The following is a 23,175-nucleotide window of genomic DNA, read 5'->3' as shown; positions in this document are numbered from 1 at the left end:
GAATATTCCACCCAAATAAGGCAAGGGGTAGGGTTTCAAAAGGTGGAGTCTTGCTTGGTGATGTCTTGTGGTCAGCAGATTAATTGACATCTTGGCAAGTCACACCCATCTCAGTTGCTATGGTGGGATCACGGGCTGAGAGAAAGGAAAGGCACATTTTTTGTTGCACAATGCCAGACCAGTCCTCTCATATGTTCAAATGTGCTTAGCTCACACACACAGCCCATGGATGGCTCGTGACACCAAATAATATAAAGAAGATAAGTGCCAAGGTCTCGGCTTGGCACCAGAAGAGCCACCACACACCTTGTAGGTTCAAACAGCAATTCTTTATTCCCGCTCTTACACCGCCTCCACACAGGTCCAGGGGCAATCACGTTCTGCTGTCTCCCGCACAATTCACCTACTCCACGAAGCTCTCTCCAAATCCCATTTTAAACTCATGAAAACTCTATGGGAACAAGCAACAGAAACACCCTAATCCCAGCAATAATCTTCAACCTCTAACTTCCCTAAAACCCATTATCTTAAACTGGCAATGCCTTAAACTCAAGGAGCCGGTTACTTCCTCAAACCTGATCAGCTCTAAACCCGGATCCGCCTTGGTCCTTGAGCAAGGTCACCTTATTAAAGCATGCATGCAATGTCCCATCGAATGTCCTCTAAGCAGCATGAGGTACGCTTGGCAAGGAAATTTCTATGCGTCATTCCTACTTGGTAATGGCCCTCAGCAGATAAGCATAGGCTCTGCACCAAATGACATACAAATGCATGAAATGATTCATATTTTTCTGAAGAGACAAACATGTCATTAAAATATAAAAAATAGGTTTGGGTTTTAAGTAATAAAATAGAGAAGCATTTTGGAATGAAAAATGGCAGGCAGGTTAGTATAGCTAAGGATTGTGACTAGTGAAAGAACCTAAATACCTTGCACTAGAGTTCATACCTTGTAACCAGTTCTTAAAACATTTTAGAAGCTATCATTAATCTATATCGCTTCATCTGTCTATTATCCCATAGACCAAGGAGAAAGACCAATTGGGATATGACTGTAGTTGCCTGTCCGAAAAGCAGAAAGAGGATGGGAAAGAAGGAAGGAAAGTAACATAAAATAAATTAGAAGGAACAGAATTGAATGAAATAAACTGATACCAAGTAAAAGGAACACAGGATGTGTTACTTGCTATGTCTGTTGAACTGCGATTGAAGCTACGTAAGGTTAGTAACATGCCTCCATAAAAATAATTGACTTTTATAGCTTAAAACTATATTAAGCAACCATCTTTCAAATCCTTGATTTAACTGTTTCCTAGTATTTTATACACAAGAGGAACAGAATAAAATGTTGTTCTTTAAATTTAAAAAAAAAGATGACCTAATTAAATGAACCACATAGACGAGCAGTTCCAGAACAGCACTTAATAATAATACTGAAGAGGAATGGTACTGATAGTGAGAATGCCTTTAGTGATACCCACTTAAGTGAGACATTGGCTTTTGGGCTGCTTCAGATATATTATTATCCCATGTTGAAAAAGCACCCATCTATTTCTATTATAGTGAGCATTTTTATCTGACACAGTCACTGAATTTTAGCAAATGCATCCTATCTTTGAAAAATTATTTCCACATTTTCAAAAGGACTTAAATGTTTTAATTCAAGAAGTAAAATACAGAAAGACAGTTGCTCCATAACTATACAAATGGTAAATTAAACAAGATAAGAAAATGTTTTAATTTATACTATTTAAATTTCATTCATTACTTTAGGATAATAACTCATCTCAACATCTACAATTTTAACAACCATCTGGGAAGTTTGTTTAGTAATTGTTCAGAAACAGATGTTGGCCTGATAGAAACACATTTGAAAACATTCTTATTCTGGTCATAGTTTCCACTATACCTATGAACAATGCCTCTAATCAGTCTCAGAAGTTCTCCTGTTTTTCAAAACATAAATATTTTTTTAAAAAGTATTACTTCACCTAAATTTTATATTTTAACAAATAGACACCAGAATCACTCCAATGCTAAAGTTTCCTCACTTTAGTCAGTGCCCCACTGCTGACAAAGACTATGACAGTCATATAAGGATGCCCTGTCACAGAGTAAAGACATGAACTTGGATAGGGCTTCTTATAAGACAACAACATGCTGCTTCTTAAATGACTTAATAATTCCTAATGTAATGGCACAAAAATTATCCACTCTTCTATCAGACTATCAGAGTTCCACTTTCAGTACATGGCAGAACAGGTGGTTCACATCAACTAACTCCCAGCTAAGAAGTAGAATAGCTGGATAAAAAAACTGTTTAAAATCCCCTGCATAGGCATCAGACATATCAAAGCAGTGAGGAGTTATATAAGCCTCATCTGGGGGAGCATGGAAGTTCAAGATGAAGCCTGATTTGGGGGTGCATTCTCCCTTAAGATATCTGCCAACTACAGAAAGGTCATTTACAAGGAGTGAACAGAGATTTTAACAGTCTTAGAGCTGGGAAAACAAAAAATGGAGTCTGATGACCTTAAAGAAAGAGAATCTAGCAAGCACTCCCGCCCCACCCCAGGTTTAGGGTTAGAACCAAAACAAAGCTACGCATTTAAGGGGACTAGTTAATTAGAATAAAAGACCAGAAATCTCCAAATCCCCTCAATCATGAATAAAACTGAAGAATTCTGAAGTTGGTTTCATTAAAAGGTCACTAAAAGCACTTAAAATAGAGGGAAGGACTTATGATTTTTAAAAAGGACTACAATAAAATGAAGAATTTCCCTTCATCAAAAGCCACCAGTGAAAAAGCAGATCATGGAGTATGAGGAAAAATATCTGCAATAAATGTTAACAGAGAACTTGTACCTAGAACAATTTTCTTCAAAAAATTCCCAAAAATCAATAAGAAAAAGACAAATAATGCAATAGGAAAAAAAGCAAGACACTGAAACAGACTTTGAAAAAGAAGAAATCTAAATGGCCAGTAGGTATATGAAATGGTGCTCAACAACACTTGTCACCAGGCAGAGAAGTGAGATAACACTAAAAATAATGGAAAAAATATGTTTTGGATCTCTACTTGTTTATCTCTTCATTCTAAGTAAGATCAAGCTCCAGAAACATTCCACAAAACTCTCCCACTTTTAAATGCTAATTTAGAAAACAGATTAATTACAGTGTGGTTATTCTTATCAGTAAAGTATTCTTATTGTTCTTTCAGAGTATTTTATATGATTTAATTTATATTGGTATGAGCATTGTCCCATTTAAACACTAGATTTACAATAAGGAGATTCATGATTCTACATTCATTTCTGCTAACTAGTTTCATAATTTTAATTAAGTCTATTTTAAGTATTTGTCCCATTTCCTCACACAACTCAAAGAGGATAGATTACCTGCAAATTTCTTTCCAGTTTTAACACTATGAATCAGAAGGATACTACCACAAATAATCAAATACTTAACTCACACAAATCAATGCCAAACCTAATTAAGAACTTAAGAAAATTCTAATAAACCATATTTTGCCTTCGCAAATTTTTCTTCTTCAAGATTCCTTAGGTATTCTTATCAATATTAAAAACTTGTCCAAATACTATGACCCCCACATATTTTTGAAGTATTACACCTATCCAGAACTTCAAAGAAGTAGTTTTCTATGCATGTTCACAGCAATATTTCATGCTTTCAGTAACTGCAGAAATTATTCTTAGAGAATCATTTTTTCCTTAAACTATAACTGACATGAGGCTTCCTTTTGAAAAATAAAAACATAACATTAGACAAAATCTTTCTATTTCCTCATCATACTTTTTACCTTCTATGTTACGATTCTAGGTCTTTATAAGTAAATGTGTAAGACATATAAAAAGAACTACTGAAAGTTTCAGTATAATTACTTCCCCAAATTAAAACCATCAATAGTATACTATAATAGGATAAATCAGGATGCACACAGAGACAATCAAGAAGAGAATTATTTATATGGCATTTATCCACTCATTCATTTGTTCATTCTTTCAATAAGCATCATGTGCCAGATCCTGTGATAGATGTGTGAGTAAAACAATTCCTTTCTCTCATGTGCTCACGTGTGAGGTGGTGAACCGGACACATTCATTCATTCCAAAAGTATTTTTCGGGTACCTATTGTGTGCTAAATATAGCTTCTAAGGAAGTAAAGTGAACAAAACCAAAAAGATATCAGCCTCCACTTATTTTATAATCTAAAAAGGGATTTACATAGTAAATAAAATATAATAGAACATTAGGAATTGACATATTTAAAAAAACAGATAGGAGGACAAAAAGAACAGAGATTATTATTTTAGGTGGGTGGTTAAGTGGGAACAGAGAGAATAGCAAGTATAAAGGCCCTTAGATAGAAATCTTTTTGGTGTTTTTGCAGATCAAACTAAGAATACAATGTAAGATACCAATTTTCAAGGGTGGGAGATAATTTTATTTGTCAGGATGAGTGTTGTGAAGGTCACATGATAGGAACCTTTTTTGAAAAAAGGTACACTTAACCCCTTCTCCACCTCCTAACTACAACTCTAATATGACTCCTGTTGAAGATTATGTTATAGGGAGCCACTGTTACTAAGGTGATTATGTCATATTCTTTTGTTCAAGGAAACATAAAGTTGAAAATCACTATAAGACATGGTATATTGGTCACATGCTATCTTGGTCTCCAGAGAAAAAAGAAAAGTGGAATTTACCCTGATGACTTACTTAAAAGACTGCTTTTTCAGACATATGGACAAAACAAACATGGGGTACTTAAGTACCCAAAGGCTAACAATAGTATGAAACTATTACCATTCCCAGGCTGAAAGAACAAGGGAAAGAAATAAAATTATCAAATCTTTGAAAGCCAGACTACTGGACTGACTATGTCATGTAGCTCCTTCTATCAGTACAACATTTAAGTAGAGAGAAAAATGGGAAAACACAACCTCTCCACCCACCCTTTGATGTCCTCCCAATGATTCCCATTGGGTGATCTTTAGCAGAAGCCAGCAAATAAGGGATCCCAGGATGAGGCACTATGTAGATGATTCAGCCTTTTAGGGTATGAGAAGAAAATATGGAGAATCCATTGGGCCAGGAGTGAGACAGGGATAAATAACCAGCACACATACTATATAGAAGACATTTATTAAAACAAGTAGAATACTGTGCATAAAGAGAATGTGAAGCTGAGGTACAGGTATAGAGAAGATATAAACCAAAGCAGGAATTAATTAGAGTGCATGCCATGTTTGGAGAACTGTGCAGAGTTTGGAATGACCAGCACATTGAAGAATTAGTGGAATGTGGAATATGAGGCTGGAAAGGTAGAATAGGACCAGATGATGAAGCAGAAATCAGTAAAAAATGGCCTGTACTCCAAATCTAACCTGCTGTATGTTTCTTTACACTTATTTATACTGGAACACTGCCATGCCCATTCATTTACACATTGTCTATGGCTGCTCCAAGTTAGAGTGGCCAGAGTTGAGTAGCATAGTTGTATAATTGCAACAGAGATAGTATGGCCCATAAAGGTACAAATACTTATTATTTGGCTCTTTACAGAAAATTTTTATGTTCTCTGTTGGGGGAAAATATGTAAGAATGACATACAAAAAAGTTGGATGATTTCTGAAAGTAAAGAATAAACTGTTATCCTAAATCAATGATCAATGAAACCTAGTATTCACTAGGAAACTCTAAAACAGTTATGAAAAAAAGCAGCTACATGCTAAGAAAATATTTTAGAAACTAATATTCATCCCCTCCAGTGGAACTGGATATTTATGCTAATCAAGCAACATACCAGGGGACTGAATTCAAATATTCTTATCCTTTATAACTTTCTAAATATCTATTTACTTCACATTTTCAAAATATACATAAGTCACTCATTCATTAATGTTTAAATGTTTCCCTTCAGAGTGTTTTCTTCTGGAATATCATCCAACATTTTGTTCTTAAATTAATTTTGTTGAAAATTGAGCTTAAATGCCTGTAATTCACTGTTTTGTCTGGGCATTTTGTTGTAGAGCCAGAAACTTTTGAGGAACGCATTTGTCTTGAGTACCTCAATTTTTCTGTGATAAATACCTTAATGGATTCTGTGGTTGCATCTCAAATTCACTGGAAAAGAATTTATTCCATCATTTGTCACTAGGTTTATTCTTTTACATTGAGGGATTAATTCATTTTATCCCAAGTTTTCAAGCTACTATTTTTGTTGTCATCTCTGTAAATGTATGAGGAAGAAAGAAGGGGAAAAAGGTAAAACGCTTATTTCTGTATACTTTTTTAAATTAAAAGACAATCATAAAAATGTTTATTTATATGGCAATTCCTGGTTTACAAACTACTTTGTAACTAACTAGCTTGAAATTACAAACACATCATCACAACAACCCTTCAATAAATTAGGTCTCTTTCCAGATGAGGATAAAGAACCTTAGTGTGCAAATAATGTACTCAAAGTCTTTTATCAAGTTACTTACAAGTTTAGAACTAAGAGAACACTATACCATATATTTTTAAACTATGCCAGCCTTCACATGATAGTGATTGTCTCCAAGTGGAAAGAGTTTGCTTAATTCTTTATACATTTATACATCACTACAAAGTAATTTTTTTAAGTTAAACTATGGTTTATAAATCACAAGGAAAAATGAATATACACAGGGTATATACCATTTTGATAGATATGTTGTGCTTTTTCTGTGTAGCTAAAAAAGCCTACTAGTCAATCTGTTGTAGTATTTACTAACTACAATTAACCTAAATGGAGTTGTATCAACCGAGCACAACATGTTGTTAATGAGGGTAAAATCAGAAGGGTGTTTTCTAAGTAGGCTAGTAGTTTTCTAAAGGAAAAAAAAACTAGTATAAGTCACAAATTCTTCCTGAATAATTTTCTTGGAAATATCACCAGTATTATTACAAGAGGGCAATCAATACAATCCATCTCTTGTTTAAGAAAATAATCCAAGAAAAGGTCTAGATTTGCTAGTGACAGGAATAAATCTAGGTTTTATGTGACCTAAAGCTTGTATAATTTGGAAAGTACAGGTGAATAAATTAAGTGCAAAATTAAATGTGAACAAGATAGAATTTTAAAAAATCACAATTTAAAAAATTAAGTTATACTACAAACCTTACAATATCCAGGAAAAATATAGCAAGCTTTATTATTTATTAACTGTCTGATACACAGACTTTTTTCCAACATTGATCACCTCCTTTTCCTATGACAACAATTTTGTTTCTTTATTTCAGTAGAGAGTACAGAAGTACAATTTTGTCTTTCCTCTCTCATGGCTATTCAAATTATTTTTATTAATTATAGTCTAGGAAGGTTTCTTTCAGCTTCACAATTACATAATAGTTCATCTAACATCAGCAACATTTTTACTCAGAAGGTATTCCTGGCCTGGGGACTATCCCTGGGAGAACTACATTCCTTCCACCTTTGTAGTGTGGCCCACTCAGAGATGCTGTCTCAGAAGCCAATCTAACTCAGCCATGTCCTCAACACCCAACCAGACAACAAAGCCCAAGTTGCAGGGGCTTCTAAGCATGCAAGCAGCAGTGTCTTCCTTGAATCATTCTTTTTGGAGAAACTATAGGTCCAATAGTCAACAAAGCCCCCAAAGCAAGCTGTTGCTGAGTCCAGATTGATATGAATGTAGCAGATGACTCTAGGTTAAGATGACACTATAAGGTAAAAGTTGCTACCTTCTTCTCTGGCCCATGGATGGGGACATGACTTTGAAGGGGACAATGTAAATGAGGCCTTGATGAGTAAGCATCATTAATTTCATGGGAAATTCTCCTCTGCTAATGAAAACTGCCATGCTTTTTTTGTCATTTAATTCTTTAATTGGCATATTATAATTACACATAATAGTGGAATATACTTTGTGGCACATTATACAAGCACATAACATTATTTCATTCCTCGGTATCTCTATTTTCTTCCTCCCTCCCCCTGATCCCCTTTCTCTACTGGTCTCCTTTAGAATTTCATGAGCTCCTTCTGCCTTTTGTTTTTCTTTTCTCTCTAGCTTCCACATGTGAGAGGAAACATATGGCCCTTTGATTTTTTTGAGCCTGGCTTATTTTGCTTAACATAATCCTCCCAAGTTCCATTTATATTCATGTAAATGATATAATTTTATTCTTCTTTATGACTGAGTAAATTTCCACTCTGTATGTATCCCACATTTTCTTTAATCATTTGTCTGCTGACAGACACCTAGGCTAGTTCCATAACTTGGCTATTGTAAATCATGCTGCTATCAACATGGGTATGTTGTAACATGCATGTAACACTACAGTATGCTGATTCTAGTCCTTTTGGATAAATATTGAGGGGTGGTAGAATTGGATAATATGGTACTTACATTCCCAGTCTTTTGAGGAAACTCCATGCTGATTTCCATAGTGATTCTTCTAATCCTACCAACAGTGTATAAGAATTCCTTCCCACCCATATCCTTGCCAGAATTTATTATTATTTGTGGTTTGGATGATTGCCAGCATTTATTATTATTTGTGTTTTTGATTATTCTAAATAAACCTCCTACACTTTGAATACCCTGCTGAACTATACTCAATCACTAACAGTTCACATCAATAGGAAAACAAAATCTCCTTGGACTGCCATAAAACATCATGAAAAATCAATCAAAAATTCATATATATGTATTTTAACATTTTCTAAAATTTTTGCTATAAATTCTATAATGCATATTGTTCTAACATACTTTAAGAGAATATGTGTAACAAATTTAAAAAACTATGAAGACCCTACAAATCATTGGACCTAATTATTGAAGAAGTGAGGCTAGAAACATCTCAGAGGGAAGTTAGAACTTAGGTTCAAAGTCAAAAATCATCGAAGAGAAGAGAAGCTATTGGAGTGGAGAAGCACAACTAATACAAAAGAAAAGACAACATGCTAATTTTAAGAGAAAAAAACTAAAATTTTCTTCTCCCTTCACCGAATGCCTGTAAGGACATGGAAACATCTGGTTCACAAGTATTTAAGCTAAGGTTAAATTACCAGCAGTTGCCAAGAATCTTAAAGATCTCAATAGGTTATATATTACAAGAAATTCTAGAGTTCTTCAGGTTGCAAGAGAAAGATGCTAAAGAGACACATGAGATTATATTTATGAAACTCATTGGCAAAGGTACGTATGTAGATAAAATTAGTACTCATAGGTTTCCACATTTACAGATTCAACCAACCAGAGCTCAAAAATATTTGGAAAAAAATAGTGTTTGTCCTGAACAAATACAGATTTTTTCCTTGTCATTGTTTCTTAAACAATATAGTAATGACAACTATTTACACAGAATTTGTTATATTAGCTATTGTTTATAATCTAGAGATGATTTAAAAGTAAAATGAGAATGTCCATAGGTTATATGTAAATACCATATAGAAATTTCTTAAATGACATTCTGTCTAAAACAGGAGGAAAAGATAAAGGAGGGGAGAAGGGCAATGAGGAGGACGGGGAAAAGACAAAAATAGAAGACAAATTTTAAGTAGACTCACTTCCAACCACTTTGGCTTCTTGCAGTATTTGATTGAATTGATTCAGAGACAGAATCTTGGCTTCTTAGGAGATGAGAAACCGAAGGTGGTATTTGACTTTCAAGGAAATAGCTCTTGTTAAATATAAATAATTTGTTTCAAATCAATAAATGTAAAATATACACAGAAAAATGGCATGAGACACACATTTATTGGCTTATATTTTTTTCTCCATACCCTATATTCATTTTTTTGTTGTTGTTAAAGGAGTCAACTCTGGATTTATAGCTTCCCAGGCCCAATCTCAAAAGAATAAAAACATAGACAAAAGTAAAATTGGTAGCATTTTTCAAAATAACCATTTCATATTTATTTAACTTAGAAAATGTAAAAACTTGAAAATAAAGGCCTCTTCAATAGCACTTTACTGTTGAATTTGCCATAGCCTGCCCTATTGATTTTTATAGATGTATTTCTTCCTCTTTGTTTTAAGCAAATATAATAAATTCTAATATAGAATCTTATACTTTGTAACATAAAAATTCTAATATTGTATCTTGTACTTTGTAACATAAATGCAGTCTACCCCAATTTTTTTATTCTATACTGCAGCAGGAAATACATCATAACCCATAACAGATACATACATAATGTGTTATGAGAGAGATGAATAGAGGCAGACCAATAGTGGGTAAGAGAACATAACAAAATTTCACCATCATATCTTATCCTTATTATGTAGGACACATACTGGTATTTTCTATTATACCCTGATCTCTTCTATTCCTTCCTTCTTTCCTCCCTCCCTCCCTCCCTCCCTCCCTCCCTTCCTTCCTTCCTTCCTTCCTTTCTTCCTTCCTTCCTTCCTTCCTTCTTTAGACTGGTTATATCCCAGCGCAACTACTGAGTCAAGACAAAAATTTGGAACACACTGATGTAGTCCTTTCTTTTATCCAGTGTAAGAATCTTATTATATCTGTGACAAATAGTAATCCTAGTCAGAGCTTGATCGGTTTAGTAACTGAGGAAAATGCACATTTCCTTATGAAGTAGTTCATACTTGCTATTTTTCAAGTCAACATTCATGCTACTTATAAAAAATATTTTAAGTGGTGGTGAACTTTTATATTTTTTCCATATTTATATTGGTGCATTATAGTTGTACACAATGGTGGGAAATGTTGTTACATATTTATAGTATATACAATATAACATATAATTTGGCCAATATCATTCTCCAGTCCTTCCCCTTTCCCTGCCCTCCTTCTCCTCCATGGTCCCTTTCTTCTTCTCTACTGATCTCCCTTTGATTTTTATAAGATTCTATCCCACACCACACACACACTTTATTTTCCTTTTTTCCTCTTTAGCTTCCACATGAGAGAAGACATATGACCCTTGACATTTTGAGTTTGGCTTATTTGGCTTAACATATTGCTTTGAAGTTCCATTCATTTTCCTACAAATGGCATAATTTCATTTTTATTTATGGCTGAATAAAACTCCATTATGTATATACATCACATTCTCTTTATCCATTCATCCAGTAATGGACACCTAGGTGGGTTCCATAGTTTGGCTATTGGAACTGTGCTTCTATAAAAATGGTTATACATGTTTCACTACAGTATGGTAACTGTAATTCTTCAGGATGAATACTAAGAAATGGTTTAGCTCAGTTATATGATGGTTCCATTCCCAGTAGGAATGGTGGAGAATTTTTTTAAATGGTAGGTGATGACCAGATAAATGCTGACTGTGCCTACCCATTTGAATTTCTAATTTTCTATCCATAAAAATGGGAATAATAGGAACTTTATACCTCAAATTCCTGTAACATAGAAGAAAAAATAATATTAGAACTACATTAATGTCTCTGGGAAAAAACTAAAAGAAATTAACAATACGAGTATTGCTATATATAAAGATCTTTTTAAATTATAGTTGCATAATATGATATTAATAATTTTAAGTATCTCCCAAACTTAAATGTCTACAGTCATCATGCACCAAATACACTTCCAAATATCTGCCTGCCCATGCCTTCATCCAGAGGGAAGTACAAACACATCTCCCAGTACTCACAACGATAGCTAATTGGTTCAGAAGTGAGAAGCCTACACATAAAGCTAAGTCAGGATTTTAGTGGTCTCACTTAAATAACAAAAAGAACCAAAGCCTCCTTTTCCCTAGAATTTAATAAAGAGATACAGAAGGCAGTCAACCAATGACCTTTGACAGCTAGAACTATAAGATTATGTAGCTGGGTGCATGCCTGTAATCCCAGAAGCTTGGGAGGCTGAGGCAGAAGGATCGAGAGTTCAAAGCCAGCCTCAGCAAAAGTGAGGCACTAAGCAACTCAGTGAGACCCTGTCTATAAATAAAATACAAAATAGGGCTGGGGATGTGGCTCAATGGATGAATGTCCCTGAATTCACTCCCCAGTACCCTCAACCCTCCAAAAATGATTATGTAAACTCTTAGCAATGGCAACTTAGCTCATGTGATAGTTGAAGCTATAAAGGAAGCAAACTAGATGGGAGTGCTTTAGTCCAATTAGGTTGCTATAACAAAATACCTTTACTGGATATGTTAGAAATAATAGAAGTTTACTTTTTAATACTTGTGGAGGTTGGGATGCCTTATTAAATCACTAACAGTTTAGGTATCTAACAAAAGCTCACTCTCTACTTCACAGATGGCACATCTTACATGACAGAAGAAGCAAAAAACTCCCTCAGATACATGCACAGTGTGTGTGTCACAAATCCCATCCTTGAGGGCAGAACTTTCATGACTTAATCACCTCCTACAGGTCCCATCTTTTAAACTACTATCACATTGTTGATTAAGTTTCAACATATGAATTTTCAGGCCATAGAAGAAAGTAAAGAATCAGCAAATGAAGAAAGGCCAAAAAATTCCATAAAAAAAGAAAGAAGAAATTAGAACAAAGCACCAGAAATTCCTGGGCTCCTCCCCTACCTAAAGTCTAATTTTTTTCCACATTTTTCCTGTGTTCCATGCATACTTATCCCTGTTCCTGAGGCAACTTGAGTTCCTCATTCTTTACTACAGATCACAAAATCTATATCTGTTGAAAAAGAAAAAAAAAATCTTTGCAATGTAGGTTACTATTTCATTAGAACAAATCTAAGATATTCCATTTTAATACTAAGCAACCCTTGTAGACAGAAATTCATATTCTTGTTCCAGAATATTCAGGAAAAGCCAAGAAATCTCTGCATTTGTATAGTAAAAGAAGATAAAAAATTCTACTCTCATTATAAAGAAAATTTCCAATCTTCTACAATCCCAGTTCTTGTTTACTGAAATATTTCACCTTACTCATTTTCTTACCTGTTGGTATCAGAGGGAAATCATAACTATCTGAAGCAATACTGATACCTGGATCATTTTTAAGTGGATTAGATGTTAAGGACTACCTATTCCTCTTCTTCTGATTGAAAAAGGTACAGGCAAACAGCCTACATTGAATATTCCAATAAATTAGTCCATAACAGAAAAGCAATCAGATCTACTTATAGAATGATTACTAATATATAATGCACCAATTTAATTTCTACTTCTATATTTTAGCATACTTATTATAGATATGTTTCTATGCCCTTGAATTGGTTTTTGTATTCTTTTTAAAATCCTAAATATCCTCCTTTGTCTCTCTAAAAAGTACTTTTTGTTCTACCTTAATATTGCTTTCCTCCTGTTTGGAATTAATTCCCATTTTTCTCTCATTCCACTTTTTGTTTTCCTTATTTCTCTCATGTGACTACCTTCTACCATTTCAACTGTAGAGAATCCATGATGTACAACAGAGATGAGGAAAAATCAAAATTTCAACCATGCTTTTCAAAACCCCAACCATTATCTGGATAGTAACAGCACATCTTTTAGGGTCATAGTTCTCCATGTTTAGTTTGACTTAAATTTAATCTAGAATTTTGCTTAACATGCAAGTTCTAAGAACATAAACCCATTCATATAAAATTTTAATTCAACAGGTATAGTTTGGAGCCCAAACTCTAAGATTTCAACAAAATTTCATCTCAGTGTCTGTAATGATATTTCTTATGGTAATTTTAAGAATGCCTTAGAGAGAAACAATATCTAATCCAAATGAGAAAGAAAAAAAAATCTCTACTTCCTCTAGACAGCAGAACTAGGATCTCAAGTCAGGCCAGAATTCACAATGTATAGACTTTAAAACCTATAAAGAAACTCAGAGGAATAGAGGTCCAAAAAAGTTTGTCTATTTCTTCAAAGAGAGTCACTGGAAGAACTCAGATAGGACCCAAGCTTCTTAAATCTCAGTTCAGATCTCTAGCCACTACTGTCTCGCTGCACTACAGGAAAATTCTGAGTCTAAAAACTCTCTGATGAAATATTAAATTATGTGCACTCTTGAGTCAGACTACCTGCATAATAATTATATATTTGAATCACAACTTCAAAATATAAACATGGGCAATTTCTTTAAACTCTTTGTGCCAACATGACACAAACTGAGAGGCAAAATAACATAATTATTAAGACATGAGTTTTAAAGCCAGATTCCTAGGTTTACATCCTGGTTCTACCATTTAATAGATTTCTTGTTTAACCACTTTGTGTCTTAGTTTCTTATAGGAAAAACAGGGACAATAATAACAACTATCTTAGAGAGTTGGTGGAAGAATTAAATGAATTATGTTAAAGTCTAGAAATGTTCACCATAAATAATAGTTATCATTATCTTCATTGTGGATCATACTCATTCCCTGGTTCTCACCATTCTTGCCCTATACTTATATTACCTAATAAGTTAGGAAAACAGAAATGATAGCTGTTAGAAAACATACGTACTTCTGGAAATATTTTTACTAAATCAATCATGAATATAATTAAAAATAGATCCATTGTTTTCATCTTAAAAAGCATAGAATAACTCAAGCTCCTAAGATCTGTGGAATAACACCAGAATGAATGTAAATTTTTATTTTACTCCCACCTCTGCCACTAAATACTTTTGGTTGAGTAAGTTTTATTTTACCCCCTTGACCTAAAAAGAAAAGAAGTAAGACTCAGTGTTTCATCTTTCTTAAAGTTCCTTCCAAAAAGTTTCACCTACAAACTACACAAGCTTTATATGGCATATACAAAATAAAGAGGCTTCAAAAATAAACTTGTTCAATACCTGCTGTACTTCAAGTTTAATTTTCATTTAAGTTTCTCTTCATTTTCTTTTATATTAGTCTATTAAGATTCCTTTTGCATTCTAAATTCACAAAGTGAAGTTGTGTAACCAAACCTTCCAAGAAAGAACTTTGTAACTCATATTGTATCAACAACAAAATAAATTCCCAGCATATAATTATGGAAATTATGTTTGAAAACTACACTGAAACCTGATACTGTAAACATTTTAGATATTCCTTTGCTTCTGAGTTTTTACAACAAATCTTATTTTTCCAGCATTGTTCAAAATAAGCTGATTGGGGTGAATATAACCTTGCTTTTTAATATGTGCATATTTTTACATTGTCTATAAAATGTATTTCAGAATCAAGGAAACACCATAATTCTGAGTCAGATCTATAAAGAGGGAAATGGACTACAGCTTTGGAAAACTCACAAGTAGGAAATATACAGTACTGAACTAGCCATATGAGAACATGGTCTGTGTCCTACTTCATGACACTATAAAATATAATCACTTGCGTTGGACATTAGTTTGAGACTACCAAAGACTAAATCCTCACTTCATATGAAAACAAATACAATGATAAATTTCCACTCAGTTTTCACAATTTCATCAAATGAAATAAAAGGGTTTTTTCCGTTTTTTTTTTCTTTTACAACATATTTGCTGTGGTGATTTTTCCACCTATAGCTTCCTAATATATTTCAATCAAGTCCAACAAATATTTGCCTATTGCATGGGTGAAAAGGAAAGACACAAACTTAATTAAGATCATTTCCAAATTCCATACCCCGAAATACATATGGACATAAACAGAAATAAGGAATGATACAAATCAGATTTAGGTAAATATTAACTTCCAAATATCACTATAAAAATCAAATTTGGAAAACATGAGGTGAGGGACTGCCCCTGCTTTGTTTCTCTACTTTGACTTGAAACTAGATATAGTAGGCCCTTTTGAAAATATTTCTGGTTCTATTCTAGGAACCAAAACAGAGGTTGTGCCACTTTTTCTCAAAACAGAAACAGCAGTGCAACTTATATCCTAATCATAAGGGTGCTTAAAAGGGCCATTACATCTTTCACTATCCTATGGTCAAAAGAAACAAATTTTTAAAGTGAAAGAATCCTCCCCTGGATCCCCTACCTCGCAGAACTCCTACTTCCAGTTGGACCCCAGTGCCTTAGTGATGCGGTTGTGTGGCACAGGTGTGCAAAAAGTTTGTTCAACTTGCCAACACTTCTCGTCCCCAAAGACTGTTGCCAGATGGGCATGTTTGGGTCTCCCCTTGCGGGGGAGGAGGCGCTGTGCCCATTAGGGTCTATGGTCTTTAGGTTCCCCAAACCTCCCTGACCCACCCAGGGCCCTGCGGCATTTTGTCACTAGGGTAAATGCAGGGGCTTTCCCTTCTTGACCTCGACCAGTACATGACACACAACCAGAACCTGCAAGTTCCTCCACCTTGGTCAACCTTCCACAAGACACCCCAGTCAAGGACTGCCGGCCTTCCCACTTCCGAAGAAGAGAAACCCGCGCAGGCGCACTTGGCCTCGCAGCCGACTGCGCAGGCGCACATGCCACCTGTGCGTTGGTGCGGGCGCATTTGGCGTTCTTGCCCCTGAGAACCGCGGGAAGGACAACTTTAAAGCACTTCTCCTGTTTTGTCACACTGTAAGGAGATGGCCCTACCTCTTCAGCCCTTTGCCCAGACAGTGAAGGCGGTTCTTCTGGTCACTGGAGAGGCAGAGACAGATGTTCCATCCAGTCATCCTCTGTCCCAGCTGCATGGGAAAATTGTGAGTCCCTCTTTCCTGCACCCCTGGTCATCTCTTAACTTCTAGACTTCAATTTTCAAGATGCTGGTGGCAACCTGGACTGTGTCTAAAAGAGGATGACTCCCAGGAACATATAACCAAAGTGTCACTATCTTGCTTGGTCTGGCTGCATTTCTGAGTCAGGTCTATCTGTTGGGATGAGAGTTCCCAGGATGTTGGTGGGTGAACTGAGGCCTGCCTGTGGGTGACAATCATGCGAGGCAGAGAGCAGTCAGTAAGGCAGAGCCAGTGCTGCTAGAGCAAAAGAGCCCATGAGCCACGGAGATACTTGTCAGATCAGGCTTGGCAGGCAGCAACCAAAGTTGGCAGATTTAAAAGGGCCGCTGAACAGGCTTTATTGAGATATCAACTCCCGGTCCAAACTGGATCAGACCCACAGAGGGGACAGGGGAAAGGTCTGAGGAGAAACCCAGTGGAAGCTCCACCAGACTGGACTTTTATGGGGCTTACAACAGGAAGGGAAGGGCTTGGGACAGGAAAAGGTGTCTCTAGGGTCCCTTGCCCCCTTGGAGTTGGTCAGGGCAGTTGGCTGAACTCCAGGATTGGCCAGGGGGTCCTGCTGATTGACAGGCATTAGTCAGGAGATCTGGCTGATTGACAGGTGTTTCCGCCAGCATCTGATTGATGTTCAAAGCAGCGCAGGCTACTTTGTTCTAAGTTGCCACTAAGTTGCCACCAAGTCGCTGCCACCGACCTAACAACTAACATTATCTGGAACTTATATAGATACATAAACATTTTCATTCTTCCAGAGCTAACTCCACTAAGCTAATTTCATTCCATATTTATTGTTTTATAGAACACAACTAAATGATTTCTAAATTTTGCACTAGAAAAATCATTTTCTATTGGAATAAACTTCCTTCTGAATGTTGTAGTAAAAATGTGTCCGTTGACTTTATGTATTTGGAGTGGGGGAGGGTAACTGGGGACTGATCAGGGGCACTCAACAACTGAGCCACATCCCCAGCCCTATTTTGTATTTTATTTAGAGACAGGCTCTTGCTGAATTGCTTAGCGCCTCACTGTTGCTGAGGTTGGCTTTGAACCTATGATCCTTCTGCCTCACCATCCTCAGCTGCTGGCATCACAGGCATGTGCCACTGCACCCAGCTCAATCTACTTTAGCATGTAAAGTTTTACCAAGTATCCTTCTCCCACTGTAAATGTTCTGTTATGTTTTATTTGAGTTCAAATCCTCAGGGTCATTTTTTCCAGTCGTAAATTTTGGCAAGAAAACTTTATCCTTTCATCGAGTTTTAGTTATTTATAAAATTTCTAATGTGCCATTTAGGTCATTGTAGTTTCAGTTTTGGAGATTCATTATTTCTATTGAGCCTAATATTTCCTGACTCAATTGTTATCATCTTCAGTGTTTCTAATTAGTTGTGATTTTTTTTTCTTAATCTACAACACATGGCTATGTAGTGTTAGTCATTTTCAGTTTTATTTTTATTATTTCTGACAATCTGCCAACTCTGTTTTCTCATGTATAAAGTAGGAGTGCTCATAATAATAATGCTTCTGCCAGGTGTTACTATGAGAATTAAGCAAGTTAACACATGCCAGCACTTAGCTCAGTGCCCAGCACTTAGTTCAAACATAGCACAAAAGACCCTTTGTGAGCTGCTCCCTCCTCCACAACTTCTCTAGACTCCATTCCCATTCTCTCTGTTCCAAGGCCTCTGTGTTGTTTTTATTCCTGAACACCTCCATCCAAACTGATTCTTCCCCCTAAAATTTTCTCCCAACTTCATGCATATCCCTCCCACACACATATATACCTACCCCAGGCCTTGCTCTAGCTAATTCCTGTATTTCCTTCCAAATGCAACTCAACTCTCATATTATGTATGAAGCCTTCGTCTCTATCTGACTTAATTGTCCCTTTGCCCTTCCTTCCATCTATGCCATGTCAAGGACATTAACAGTGTATTTTTTAGGGTCTGCAATCTATTAAGTGCCTAATAAAGGTTAGTTGAATAAATGAGTGAGCCCAAATGCCCTTCTCTACCTAAACATCTCCACATTCCACCAATCTCCCTGCCTTCTTTTTTCCTTCTTTCTCAGTCACCTCTTGGGTCTTCTCATTACCTCTCTTGAGGGAAACTCACTCCATTCTACGCTCTTCAGACTGTTACTATATCTCAAAGGACAGCAGGAAAAAAACAGTAGTAATAAAACACACTTTTAAGCCTATAATCCCATCAGATTAAACAGGGAAATGTTCCCACTCATTAGTTCCCCCATGTGAGACATTTTGGTGGCTTCTCCTTATCCTTGAAATGAAGTGTCAAAGCCTCACTTTGATGAGACAAACCCTACATGCTCTGGGCATGGCCACCCCTCCAGCATCATCTCATGTCACTTAGCTCCTTGCTCCAGCAGTTGGGCCACACAGGCTTGATTCTCCAGACCTCAGATGTATCAAGCTTCCTACTACCTGGAGGTCTTTGCCCATGTGTTTTCTCTTCTTGAAAGTCTGTCCCACCCTCTCATCCCTTGACCCAGATGACACTTGTCCTCAGTGTGATCCAGCCTAGGTTAGGCCTCTCTGTTATACAAACACACTAACTTTTATATCAGACTAGAACATACCACAACTGTAAAAGTCCTAATTTATGAAATTGGGGTAGAGGGCAGTCAAATATTTGTTTATTTAAACTGCAAAAGCAGGGAGAGTGTCTTGTTCTTTGAAGAATCCGTAACTGAATACATTGCTTACCACCTAGAAGTCAATCAGTCTTGTTGGATATATGAGATTGATCTGATGAGTGTGAAGAATAAATTGACTCGGAGACCACAGAAGATGTGCCTGAAGACCACAGAGATGCCACTGGGGCAGGAATGGTGAACCACATACAGTTATTTCTCCAATAGGAAGAGCAAGTGGGAAGGGGCAGCGGAGAAACTCTGAAGACCGAGGTGACCAAGGCCATGGTGTTGGGAGAGGAGCCTACAAGTCCTGGGTACACCAATGCAACTGGACAAGGGCACATCTGCAAGGCCTGCATTTGCATACCCCATGCAGGCACAGTCTTAAGGGAAGTGACTGCTTAGGGACTCCCCAAAATTTTTAAAACCCCTGTATTTCCACATATATTGCCATCAAAAGACATATAACTTACCCATAGAGACTTTCTTTATACCCCCCACCCCAACACAGACACACAAAGTCCAGTGCTGGGCACATAGTAGTTCCTTAACACATCAAATCAATGACTTGGAGCCTCTCTATGGAGTATTTCACCCAGGGCTGCCGCATAAGGCTTCCTGGGTCACACAGTATACAATTGCAGGGAAGCAGGGCTGTACTCACATACGACATAAAGTGAATGGTCAGCCCAGGGTTTTACACCCTATCAAACTGAAAAACACAATTGGTATTTCCTCTCTTGGCTGAGAAAAAGAACAGGGACTTAATCAAGTTATTTCAACCACCCTCAAAAAAACTGGGGTCTATAGGAGATTGCTATGGTTAACATATAATTAATATGAAGTGAAAATTTAGAAAGAAAAATATTAGAGCCAAATTAGCTAAATATCATAAAACATTTTATGATATTTAGTGTGACACAGGTTAGGTTAGGCCCCAAATATCATTTTAGGCCCTTTCAGTTAGGCCCTAAGGTTATTTTTAGAAAAGAGATCTGTTAAGTGGAGAAATAAATTTCACAATCATGAAATAGCATAGGAAATCTCAAGGAAGTAGAGTGCGTCCCCTGACAGGATATTTCAATGCTGTGGGTATGAATACACATAACTTTATAGGTTTGGTGGTCAAAAGTTGAAGGTGTTTCCATCTGATGGCTTCTATTTTCCCCACTAAGTAGGAGATTAAACTACCTATAGGTTTTTAAAGAGAAATGGGGTCAAGAATGACAGCTTTGAAATAACTACTGGAAAATATAACAGAACTGATGAAGGAACTAGAGTAACCACTGGGGTATTGTAAGGATTAAATAAGACTCTGTAGGTAAAATGCATGGCATGTTGTAGGCACTCAATGTTCACGTCCTTCCCCCTCCTTCCACCATTTTTAAGGAAAGAAATTTCTCACTCATATTTGTCTCCTCTATCATTGGGCATATTGGATGTCTAATTTTTATTGAATTAGTTCTAAGTCCTCACACACAGCAGGTGAGATATATTTTTATAGAATTGCATTGTATCCCTTTCTTTCTGCAAAATGTTGCTGCATTGTCAGATAAATGGCCTGGTGCAGTTAAAACAAAACAAACAAACAAACAAACAAAAAAAGCGGTCTCTCTTGATACCAGCCTAACTAAACTTCATAGAACTTGGATCTTCAGGCCAGGAAAAATCATGACCTTTGCATCGCATGCCATTTATTCCAGGTCTCAATTTCCCCTCCTATTAAACTGGGATATAATATTGAACCTATAAAACTATCTTATTAAGATAACACACAAATGAAAGAGCTATAGAGGATAGCCTATTGTTTCAAAGGCTGAAAAAACTTCTGTGACTATTTTGACAGTTCATTTTTCACAGTATCATGTGCCATAAAAATGTTCATGACCATTGACCTAGGTGTCCCATTTCCAGAAATATATCCTCCAAGAAGGGTTTCCACCCTTTTTCTATCAGCCTACCCAGAATGGCCCATTCCTAGATCCTGAACTAAAACCTATTTACACTAAGATATGATTGTGTACAAGAGCATTTTTTTTGTACCAGGAATTGAAACCATGGGTGCTTTACCACTGAGCCACATCCCTATGCCTTTTTTATATTTTATTTAGAGACAGGGTCTCACTGAATTGCTTAGGGCCTTGCTAAATTGCTGAGGCTGGCTTTGAACTCCCAATGCTCCCACCTCAGCCTCCTAAGCCACTGGGATTTCAGGTGTGCATCACTGTGCCTGGAAAAATAGCCTTTTCTTGGCCCCTCAATAAGACTTGCCTCAGTGAAGGAAGATATTCTGGGAATCATTTAAATCCAGTACACTAAATGCAGTATTTCACTTAATAAATTGGTCACACTTTCCACAAGATAAAGCAGTATGGGAAGAATCAAGTTGAAAATAATCATCTTTATGAAATAGCTAATGAGAAGTTGCACTCTTTGTGTACAATGTCAAAATGCATTCTATGTTAATGCATAACTAATTATAACAGATTTTTTAAAGAATAAAAATGCTCACTCATATGAGTTGGGCTGATGGGCAATAAAGATAGTAACAGTAGCAGCTCTTTCATGCTCATTCTTCCATTGCCTCCTCATGAAAATTCTATAAGTCAGATAGGAAGATTTGGACCTTTGGTCTCCTCATGGAACCATGGGGTTATAGCCATGCAAAATAAGCTGAGAGCCAGCAGGTCCAGATGGGTAGAGCACTGCATGGGCATCTTGTGGCCTGAACCACTAACACCATCTGACTGTGAATCCTTTACTCGAGCTGCTTCCACCGTTGCTAAGTGGTTCAGATAGAATCCTGGACAGGCATGCACATTGAAGTGTAGACAGTATGTGACGGTCACATGTCTTACAGCATGCTGGCCCTGAACTGGGACCAATAATGTTTTGGTCCAAAAACTGGCCTTCCTCATATCCATTCCTGTTAAGCAATACTCCAGGATTTCTAGTCAGTCTTCACATTCACATACCAAGAATAAAACATGGCCATAACAAGGCAAAATAAATATTTATTAGAAATCAAAAAGGCATTTCTTCAATGAGATTAAGATATTTCACTCTTTCTATGATCCCTTTCTTGAACATAGCTTCACACACACATTTAAAAAAAATTAAGAATATAACTATAAATTACAACTTACAAGGGTCAGCACCACTGATGAGAATGGGGTGACAATTTTCTGTTTGGAACCAAGATCACAGGAAAAAAAACAATTGATACAGACATCAAGTATGACTTACAGGCCTGGTGGCCTGGATGACAGCCCATCCCCCTGGCCTCCACCCAGAGCAGAGGAAACAGCTCACTCAGCCTTGAGGAAGGAAAGGAATGTCAATAATACTGCATTTTTCCCTTCCTTCCTTCCTTCCTTCCTTCCTTCCTTCCTTCCTTCCTTCCTTCCTTCCTTCCTTCCTTCCTTCCTTCTTTCTTTCTTTCTTTCTTTCTTTCTTTCTTTCTTTCCTTTCTTCCAGGTGCCTTTAAGAGTTGAATGGCTTCACAGTACACCCTGGCACACCTTAACCCACATTTATTAATATGTGGTGCTAATAATTAAACTCAGTGCCTCATGCATGCTAGGCAAGCGCTCACTACTGAGCCACAACCCTAGCCCATGAAAGTCTTTTAATCTACCTCTCTATCTCCTCTATCTCACTGCAAGTTATTTGTCTGCTTCAGTTTCTTTTTCCTCTTGATTCAGTTTTGGCAGATCTTTCTTCTGCATCCACACATTCCCAATCCTCAGAGCAACTTATTTAGAAATGTATCCACCTCTTCTAGGTTTTTTCAGTGTATTGGAGAAAAGGATTTCAAAATAGTCCTTAATGATTTGCTGGATTTCTGTGATATCTGTGGTGATTTCTCCTCTTTCATCCCTAATTTTATGAACATAGCTTTTTTTTTAGAAAGAGTGAGAGA

The 23,175-nt window shown here is 36.5% G+C and overlaps 1 pseudogene; it reads right to left on the bottom strand.

Moving 5' to 3' along the window:
* Window positions 1–5,926: 5,926 nt before the first annotated feature.
* On the bottom strand, window positions 5,927–14,796 carry LOC144374478 (spermatogenesis-associated protein 22-like; annotated as a pseudogene).
* Between the last annotated feature and the right edge of the window lie 8,379 nt (window positions 14,797–23,175).

Source organism: Ictidomys tridecemlineatus, unplaced genomic scaffold (assembly GCF_052094955.1).
Source record: "Ictidomys tridecemlineatus isolate mIctTri1 unplaced genomic scaffold, mIctTri1.hap1 Scaffold_712, whole genome shotgun sequence".
Lineage (NCBI taxonomy): Eukaryota > Metazoa > Chordata > Mammalia > Rodentia > Sciuridae > Ictidomys > Ictidomys tridecemlineatus.
Note: the sequence above shows the minus strand (reverse complement) of the source record. Positions and strands in the feature narration are given on the sequence as shown.